Source organism: Ambystoma mexicanum, chromosome 4q (genome assembly GCF_040938575.1).
Source record: "Ambystoma mexicanum isolate Mex_15411 chromosome 4q, UKY_AmexF1_1, whole genome shotgun sequence".
Lineage (NCBI taxonomy): Eukaryota > Metazoa > Chordata > Amphibia > Caudata > Ambystomatidae > Ambystoma > Ambystoma mexicanum.
In genome coordinates this window covers 527,688,995-527,696,494 of record NC_090928.1, presented here as the reverse complement: position 1 = coordinate 527,696,494, position 7,500 = coordinate 527,688,995, and the positions used below count along the sequence as shown (strand labels likewise).

Genomic DNA, 7,500 nt, shown 5'->3' with positions numbered 1-7,500 from the left:
CAGAGCCTATGATTACACAGCATCCTATCTGTGGAAAACGGCAGTGCAGGGATAGGGAAGAAAACTATAGGCATCCAAAGGAGCCCGGCTAGCTCAGTCGGTAGAGCATGAGACTCTTAATCTCAGGGTCGTGGGTTCGAGCCCCACGTTGGGCAAAAACAACTAAAATTGTAGTGCTTTTTGACCAAACAAATACATCCTATCTGTGGAAAGCGGCAGTGCAGGGATAGGGAAGAAAACGTTGGGCGAAAACAACTAAAATTTGAGTGCTTTTTGACCAAAAAAATAGAAATTGAAAGTCTCTTTACAATATTTGCAATATTTTGATTGTTAACATGCAATATATGAATGCATGTCTGGATGATGTGTAATGGGGCAATACCACACCTTAATGTATTCACTGTAAAAGAAAAAGTATGTATCATCTTACTATAAAATAAAGTGGAGAAATCACAAATAAGACTTTTTTCCACACAGGTTTAATCGGCTATTTCCTGATATTCTTCAATGCGTTCTGATATTGACTGGTAATTGTGTTTGATACTTTCTTAGAGTATTTCTGCCTCTGGCTGATGTGTATTTTCTTTCCAAACTCCACCAGAGCCTATGATTACACAGCATCCTATCTTTGGAAAACGGCAGTGCAGGGATAGGGAAGAAAACTATAGGCATCCAAAGGAGCCCGGCTAGCTCAGTCGGTAGAGCATGAGACTCTTAATCTCAGGGTCGTGGGTTCGAGCCCCACGTTGGGCGAAAACAACTAAAAATGTAGTGCTTTTTGACCAAAAAAATACATCCTATCTGTGGAAAACGGCAGTGCAGGGATAGGGAAGAAAACTATAGGTATCCAAAGGAGCCCGGCTAGCTCAGTCGGTAGAGCATGAGACTCTTAATCTCAGGGTCGTGGGTTCGAGCCCCACGTTGGGTGAAAACAACTAAAATTGTAGTGCTTTTTGACCAAAAAAATACATCTTATCTGTGGAAAGCGGCAGTGCAGGGATAGGGAAGAAAACGTTGGGCGAAAACAACTAAAATTTTAGTGCTTTTTGACCAAAAAAATAGAAATTGAAAGTCTCTTTACAATATTTGCAATATTTTGATTGTTAACATGCAATATATGAATGCATGTCTGGATGATGTGTAATGGGGCAATACCACACCTTAATGAATTCACTGTAAAAGAAAAAGTATGTATCATCTTACTATAAAATAAAGTGGAGAAAACACAAATAAGACTTTTTTCCACACAGGTTTAATCGGCTATTTCCTGATATTCTTCAATGCGTTCCGATATTGACTGGTAATTGTGTTTGATACTTTCTTAGACTATTTCTGCCTCTGGCTGATGTGTATTTTCTTTCCAAACTCCACCAGAGCCTATGATTACACAGCATCCTATCTGTGGAAAACGGCAGTGCAGGGATAGGGAAGAAAACTAGAGGCATCCAAAGGAGCCCGGCTAGCTCAGTCAGTAGAGCATGAGACTCTTAATCTCAGGGTCGTGGGTTCGAGCCCCACGTTGGGCGAAAACAACTAAAATTGTAGTGCTTTTTGACCAAAAAAATACATCCTATCTGTGGAAAACGGCAGTGCAGGGATAGGGAAGAAAACTATGGGCATCCAAAGGAGCCCGGCTTGCTCAGTCGGTAGTGCATGAGACTCTTAATCTCAGGGTTGTGGGTTCGAGCCCCACGTTGGGCGAAAACAACTAAAATGTTAGTGCTTTTTGACCAAAAAAATAGAAATTGAAAGTCTCTTTACAATATTTGCAATATTTTGATTGTTAACATGCAATATATGAATGCATGTCTGGATGATGTGTAATGGGGCAATACCACACCTTAATGTATTCACTGTAAAAGAAAAAGTATGTATCATCTTACTATAAAATAAAGTGGAGAAATCACAAATAAGACTTTTTTCCACACAGGTTTAATCGGCTATTTCCTGATATTCTTCAATGCCTTCTGATATTGACTGGTAATTGTGTTTGATACTTTCTTAGACTATTTCTGCCTCTGGCTGATGTGTATTTTCTTTCCAAACTCCACCAGAGCCTATGATTACACAGCATCCTATCTGTGGAAAACGGCAGTGCAGGGATAGGGAAGAAAACTATAGGCATCCAAAGGAGCCCAGCTAGCTCAGTCGGTAGAGCATGAGACTCTTAATCTCAGGGTCGTGGGTTCGAGCCCCACGTTGGGCGAAAACAACTAAAATTGTAGTGCTTTTTGACCAAAAAAATACATCCTATCTGTGGAAAACGGCAGTGCAGGGATAGGGAAGAAAACTATGGGCATCCAAAGGAGCCCGGCTTGCTCAGTCGGTAGCGCATGAGACTCTTAATCTCAGGGTCGTGGGTTCGAGCCCCACGTTGGGCGAAAACAACTAAAATTTTAGTGCTTTTTGACCAAAAAAATAGAAATTGAAAGTCTCTTTACAATATTTGCAATATTTTGATTGTTAACATGCAATATATGAATGCATGTCTGGATGATGTGTAATGGGGCAATACCACACCTTAATGTATTCACTGTAAAAGAAAAAGTATGTATCATCTTACTATAAAATAAAGTGGAGAAAACACAAATAAGACTTTTTTCCACACAGGTTTAATCGGCTATTTCCTGATATTCTTCAATGCGTTCTGATATTGACTGGTAATTGTGTTTGATACTTTCTTAGACTATTTCTGCCTCTGGCTGATGTGTATTTTCTTTCCAAACTCCACCAGAGCCTATGATTACACAGCATCCTATCTGTGGAAAACGGCAGTGCAGGGATAGGGAAGAAAACTATAGGCATCCAAAGGAGCCCGGCTAGCTCAGTCGGTAGAGCATGAGACTCTTAATCTCAGGGTCGTGGGTTCGAGCCCCACGTTGGGCAAAAACAACTAAAATTGTAGTGCTTTTTGACCAAACAAATACATCCTATCTGTGGAAAGCGGCAGTGCAGGGATAGGGAAGAAAACGTTGGGCGAAAACAACTAAAATTTGAGTGCTTTTTGACCAAAAAAATAGAAATTGAAAGTCTCTTTACAATATTTGCAATATTTTGATTGTTAACATGCAATATATGAATGCATGTCTGGATGATGTGTAATGGGGCAATACCACACCTTAATGTATTCACTGTAAAAGAAAAAGTATGTATCATCTTACTATAAAATAAAGTGGAGAAATCACAAATAAGACTTTTTTCCACACAGGTTTAATCGGCTATTTCCTGATATTCTTCAATGCGTTCTGATATTGACTGGTAATTGTGTTTGATACTTTCTTAGAGTATTTCTGCCTCTGGCTGATGTGTATTTTCTTTCCAAACTCCACCAGAGCCTATGATTACACAGCATCCTATCTTTGGAAAACGGCAGTGCAGGGATAGGGAAGAAAACTATAGGCATCCAAAGGAGCCCGGCTAGCTCAGTCGGTAGAGCATGAGACTCTTAATCTCAGGGTCGTGGGTTCGAGCCCCACGTTGGGCGAAAACAACTAAAATTGTAGTGCTTTTTGACCAAACAAATACATCCTATCTGTGGAAAGCGGCAGTGCAGGGATAGGGAAGAAAACGTTGGGCGAAAACAACTAAAATTTTAGTGCTTTTTGACCAAAAAAATAGAAATTGAAAGTCTCTTTACAATATTTGCAATATTTTGATTGTTAACATGCAATATATGAATGCATGTCTGGATGATGTGTAATGGGGCAATACCACACCTTAATGTATTCACTGTAAAAGAAAAAGTATGTATCATCTTACTATAAAATAAAGTGGAGAAATCACAAATAAGACTTTTTTCCACACAGGTTTAATCGGCTATTTCCTGATATTCTTCAATGCGTTCTGATATTGACTGGTAATTGTGTTTGATACTTTCTTAGACTATTTCTGCCTCTGGCTGATGTGTATTTTCTTTCCAAACTCCACCAGAGCCTATGATTACACAGCATCCTATCTGTGGAAAGCGGCAGTGCAGGGATAGGGAAGAAAACTATAGGCATCCAAAGGTGCCCGGCTAGCTCAGTCGGTAGAGCATGAGACTCTTAATCTCAGGGTCGTGGGCTCGAGCACCACGTTGGGCGAAAACAACTAAAATTGTAGTGCTTTTCGACCAAAAAAATAGAAATTGAAAGTCTCTTTGCAATATTTTCATTGTTAACATGCAATATATGAATGCATGTCTGGATGATGTGTAATGGGGCAATACCACACCTTAATGTATTCACTGTAAAAGAAAAAGTATGTATCATCTTACTATAAAATAAAGTGGAGAAATCACAAATAAGACTTTTTTCCACACAGGTTTAATCGGCTATTTCCTGATATTCTTCAATGCGTTCTGATATTGACTGGTAATTGTGTTTGATACTTTCTTAGACTATTTCTGCCTCTGGCTGATGTGTATTTTCTTTCCAAACTCCACCAGAGCCTATGATTACACAGCATCCTATCTGTGGAAAACGGCAGTGCAGGGATAGGGAAGAAAACTATAGGCATCCAAAGGAGCCCGGCTAGCTCAGTCGGTAGAGCATGAGACTCTTAATCTCAGGGTCGTGGGTTCGAGCCCCACGTTGGGCGAAAACAACTAAAATTGTAGTGCTTTTTGACCAAAAAAATACATCCTATCTGTGGAAAACGGCAGTGCAGGGATAGGGAAGAAAACTATGGGCATCCAAAGGAGCCCGGCTTGCTCAGTCGGTAGCGCATGAGACTCTTAATCTCAGGGTCGTGGGTTCGAGCCCCACGTTGGGCGAAAACAACTAAAATTTTAGTGCTTTTTGACCAAAAAAATAGAAATTGAAAGTCTCTTTACAATATTTGCAATATTTTGATTGTTAACATGCAATATATGAATGCATGTCTGGATGATGTGTAATGGGGCAATACCACACCTTAATGTATTCACTGTAAAAGAAAAAGTATGTATCATCTTACTATAAAATAAAGTGGAGAAAACACAAATAAGACTTTTTTCCACACAGGTTTAATCGGCTATTTCCTGATATTCTTCAATGCGTTCTGATATTGACTGGTAATTGTGTTTGATACTTTCTTAGACTATTTCTGCCTCTGGCTGATGTGTATTTTCTTTCCAAACTCCACCAGAGCCTATGATTACACAGCATCCTATCTGTGGAAAACGGCAGTGCAGGGATAGGGAAGAAAACTATAGGCATCCAAAGGAGCCAGGCTAGCTCAGTCGGTAGAGCATGAGACTCTTAATCTCAGGGTCGTGGGTTCGAGCCCCACGTTGGGCGAAAACAACTAAAATTGTAGTGCTTTTTGACCAAAAAAATACATCCTATCTGTGGAAAACGGCAGTGCAGGGATAGGGAAGAAAACTATGGGCATCCAAAGGAGCCCGGCTTGCTCAGTCGGTAGCACATGAGACTCTTAATCTCAGGGTCGTGGGATCGAGCCCCACGTTGGGCGAAAACAACTAACATTTTAGTGCTTTTTGACCAAAAAAATAGAAATTGAAAGTCTCTTTACAATATTTGCAATATTTTGATTGTTAACATGCAATATATGAATGCATGTCTGGATGATGTGTAATGGGGCAATACCACACCTTAATGTATTCACTGTAAAAGAAAAAGTATGTATCATCTTACTATAAAATAAAGTGGAGAAAACACAAATAAGACTTTTTTCCACACAGGTTTAATCGGCTATTTCCTGATATTCTTCAATGCGTTCTGATATTGACTGGTAATTGCGTTTGATACTTTCTTAGACTATTTCTGCCTCTGGCTGATGTGTATTTTCTTTCCAAACTCCACCAGAGCCTATGATTACACAGCATCCTATCTGTGGAAAACGGCAGTGCAGGGATAGGGAAGAAAACTATAGGCATCCAAAGGAGCCCGGCTATCTCAGTCGGTAGAGCATGAGACTCTTAATCTCAGGGTCGTGGGTTCGAGCCCCACTTTGGGCGAAAACAACTAAAATTGTAGTGCTTTTTGACCAAAAAAATACATCCTATCTGTGGAAAACGGCAGTGCAGGGATAGGGAAGAAAACTATAGGCATCCAAAGGAGCCCGGCTAGCTCAGTCGGTAGAGCATGAGACTCTTAATCTCAGGGTCGTGGGTTCGAGCCCCACGTTGGGCGAAAACAACTAATATTGTAGTGCTTTTTGACCAAACAAATACATCCTATCTGTGGAAAGCGGCAGTGCAGGGATAGGGAAGAAAACATTGGGCGAAAACAACTAAAATTTTAGTGCTTTTTGACCAAAAAAATAGAAATTGAAAGTCTCTTTTCAATATTTGCAATATTTTGATTGTTAACATGCAATATATGAATGCATGTCTGGATGATGTGTAATGGGGCAATACCACACCTTAATGTATTCACTGTAAAAGAAAAAGTATGTATCATCTTACTATAAAATAAAGTGGAGAAATCACAAATAAGACTTTTTTCCACACAGGTTTAATCGGCTATTTCCTGATATTCTTCAATGCGTTCTGATATTGACTGGTAATTGTGTTTGATACTTTCTTAGACTATTTCTGCCTCTGACTGATGTGTATTTTCTTTCCAAACTCCACCAGAGCCTATGATTACACAGCATCCTATCTGTGGAAAACGGCAGTGCAGGGATAGGGAAGAAAACTATAGGCATCCAAAGGAGCCCGGCTAGCTCAGTCGGTAGAGCATGAGACTCTTAATCTCAGGGTCGTGGGTTCGAGCCCCATGTTGGGCAAAAACAACTAAAATTGTAGTGCTTTTTGACCAAACAAATACATCCTATCTGTGGAAAGCGGCAGTGCAGGGATAGGGAAGAAAACGTTGGGCGAAAACAACTAAAATTTTAGTGCTTTTTGACCAAAAAAATAGAAATTGAAAGTCTCTTTACAATATTTGCAATATTTTGATTGTTAACATGCAATATATGAATGCATGTCTGGATGATGTGTAATGGGGCAATACCACACCTTAATGTATTCACTGTAAAAGAAAAAGTATGTATCATCTTACTATAAAATAAAGTGGAGAAATCACAAATAAGACTTTTTTCCACACAGGTTTAATCGGCTATTTCCTGATATTCTTCAATGCGTTCTGATATTGACTGGTAATTGTGTTTGATACTTTCTTAGAGTATTTCTGCCTCTGGCTGATGTGTATTTTCTTTCCAAACTCCACCAGAGCCTATGATTACACAGCATCCTATCTTTGGAAAACGGCAGTGCAGGGATAGGGAAGAAAACTATAGGCATCCAAAGGAGCCCGGCTAGCTCAGTCGGTAGAGCATGAGACTCTTAATCTCAGGGTCGTGGGTTCCAGCCCCACGTTGGGCGAAAACAACTAAAAATGTAGTGCTTTTTGACCAAAAAAATACATCCTATCTGTGGAAAACGGCAGTGCAGGGATAGGGAAGAAAACTATAGGCATCCAAAGGAGCCCGGCTAGCTCAGTCGGTAGAGCATGAGACTCTTAATCTCAGGGTCGTGGGTTCGAGCCCCACGTTGGGCGAAAACAACTAAAATTT

General features: G+C 40.0%; 8 non-coding genes across 8 annotated transcripts; all 8 read left to right on the top strand.

Annotated features, from left to right (window-relative positions):
- The first annotated feature begins 82 nt into the window (after nucleotides 1-82).
- Nucleotides 83-155, top strand: TRNAK-CUU (transfer RNA lysine (anticodon CUU)). Its single transcript has one exon. It is a non-coding gene; the product is annotated as a tRNA-Lys (tRNA).
- Nucleotides 156-680: 525 nt separating this feature from the next.
- Nucleotides 681-753, top strand: TRNAK-CUU (transfer RNA lysine (anticodon CUU)). The gene has a single exon. It is a non-coding gene; the product is annotated as a tRNA-Lys (tRNA).
- Nucleotides 754-2,133: 1,380 nt separating this feature from the next.
- On the top strand, nucleotides 2,134-2,206 carry TRNAK-CUU (transfer RNA lysine (anticodon CUU)). Its single transcript has one exon. It is a non-coding gene; the product is annotated as a tRNA-Lys (tRNA).
- A 607-nt stretch (nucleotides 2,207-2,813) lies between these two features.
- TRNAK-CUU (transfer RNA lysine (anticodon CUU)) lies at nucleotides 2,814-2,886 on the top strand. The gene has a single exon. It is a non-coding gene; the product is annotated as a tRNA-Lys (tRNA).
- A 525-nt stretch (nucleotides 2,887-3,411) lies between these two features.
- On the top strand, nucleotides 3,412-3,484 carry TRNAK-CUU (transfer RNA lysine (anticodon CUU)). Its single transcript has one exon. It is a non-coding gene; the product is annotated as a tRNA-Lys (tRNA).
- A 1,021-nt stretch (nucleotides 3,485-4,505) lies between these two features.
- On the top strand, nucleotides 4,506-4,578 carry TRNAK-CUU (transfer RNA lysine (anticodon CUU)). The gene has a single exon. It is a non-coding gene; the product is annotated as a tRNA-Lys (tRNA).
- A 1,462-nt stretch (nucleotides 4,579-6,040) lies between these two features.
- Nucleotides 6,041-6,113, top strand: TRNAK-CUU (transfer RNA lysine (anticodon CUU)). Its single transcript has one exon. It is a non-coding gene; the product is annotated as a tRNA-Lys (tRNA).
- Nucleotides 6,114-7,411: 1,298 nt separating this feature from the next.
- Nucleotides 7,412-7,484, top strand: TRNAK-CUU (transfer RNA lysine (anticodon CUU)). Its single transcript has one exon. It is a non-coding gene; the product is annotated as a tRNA-Lys (tRNA).
- Nucleotides 7,485-7,500: the final 16 nt, after the last annotated feature.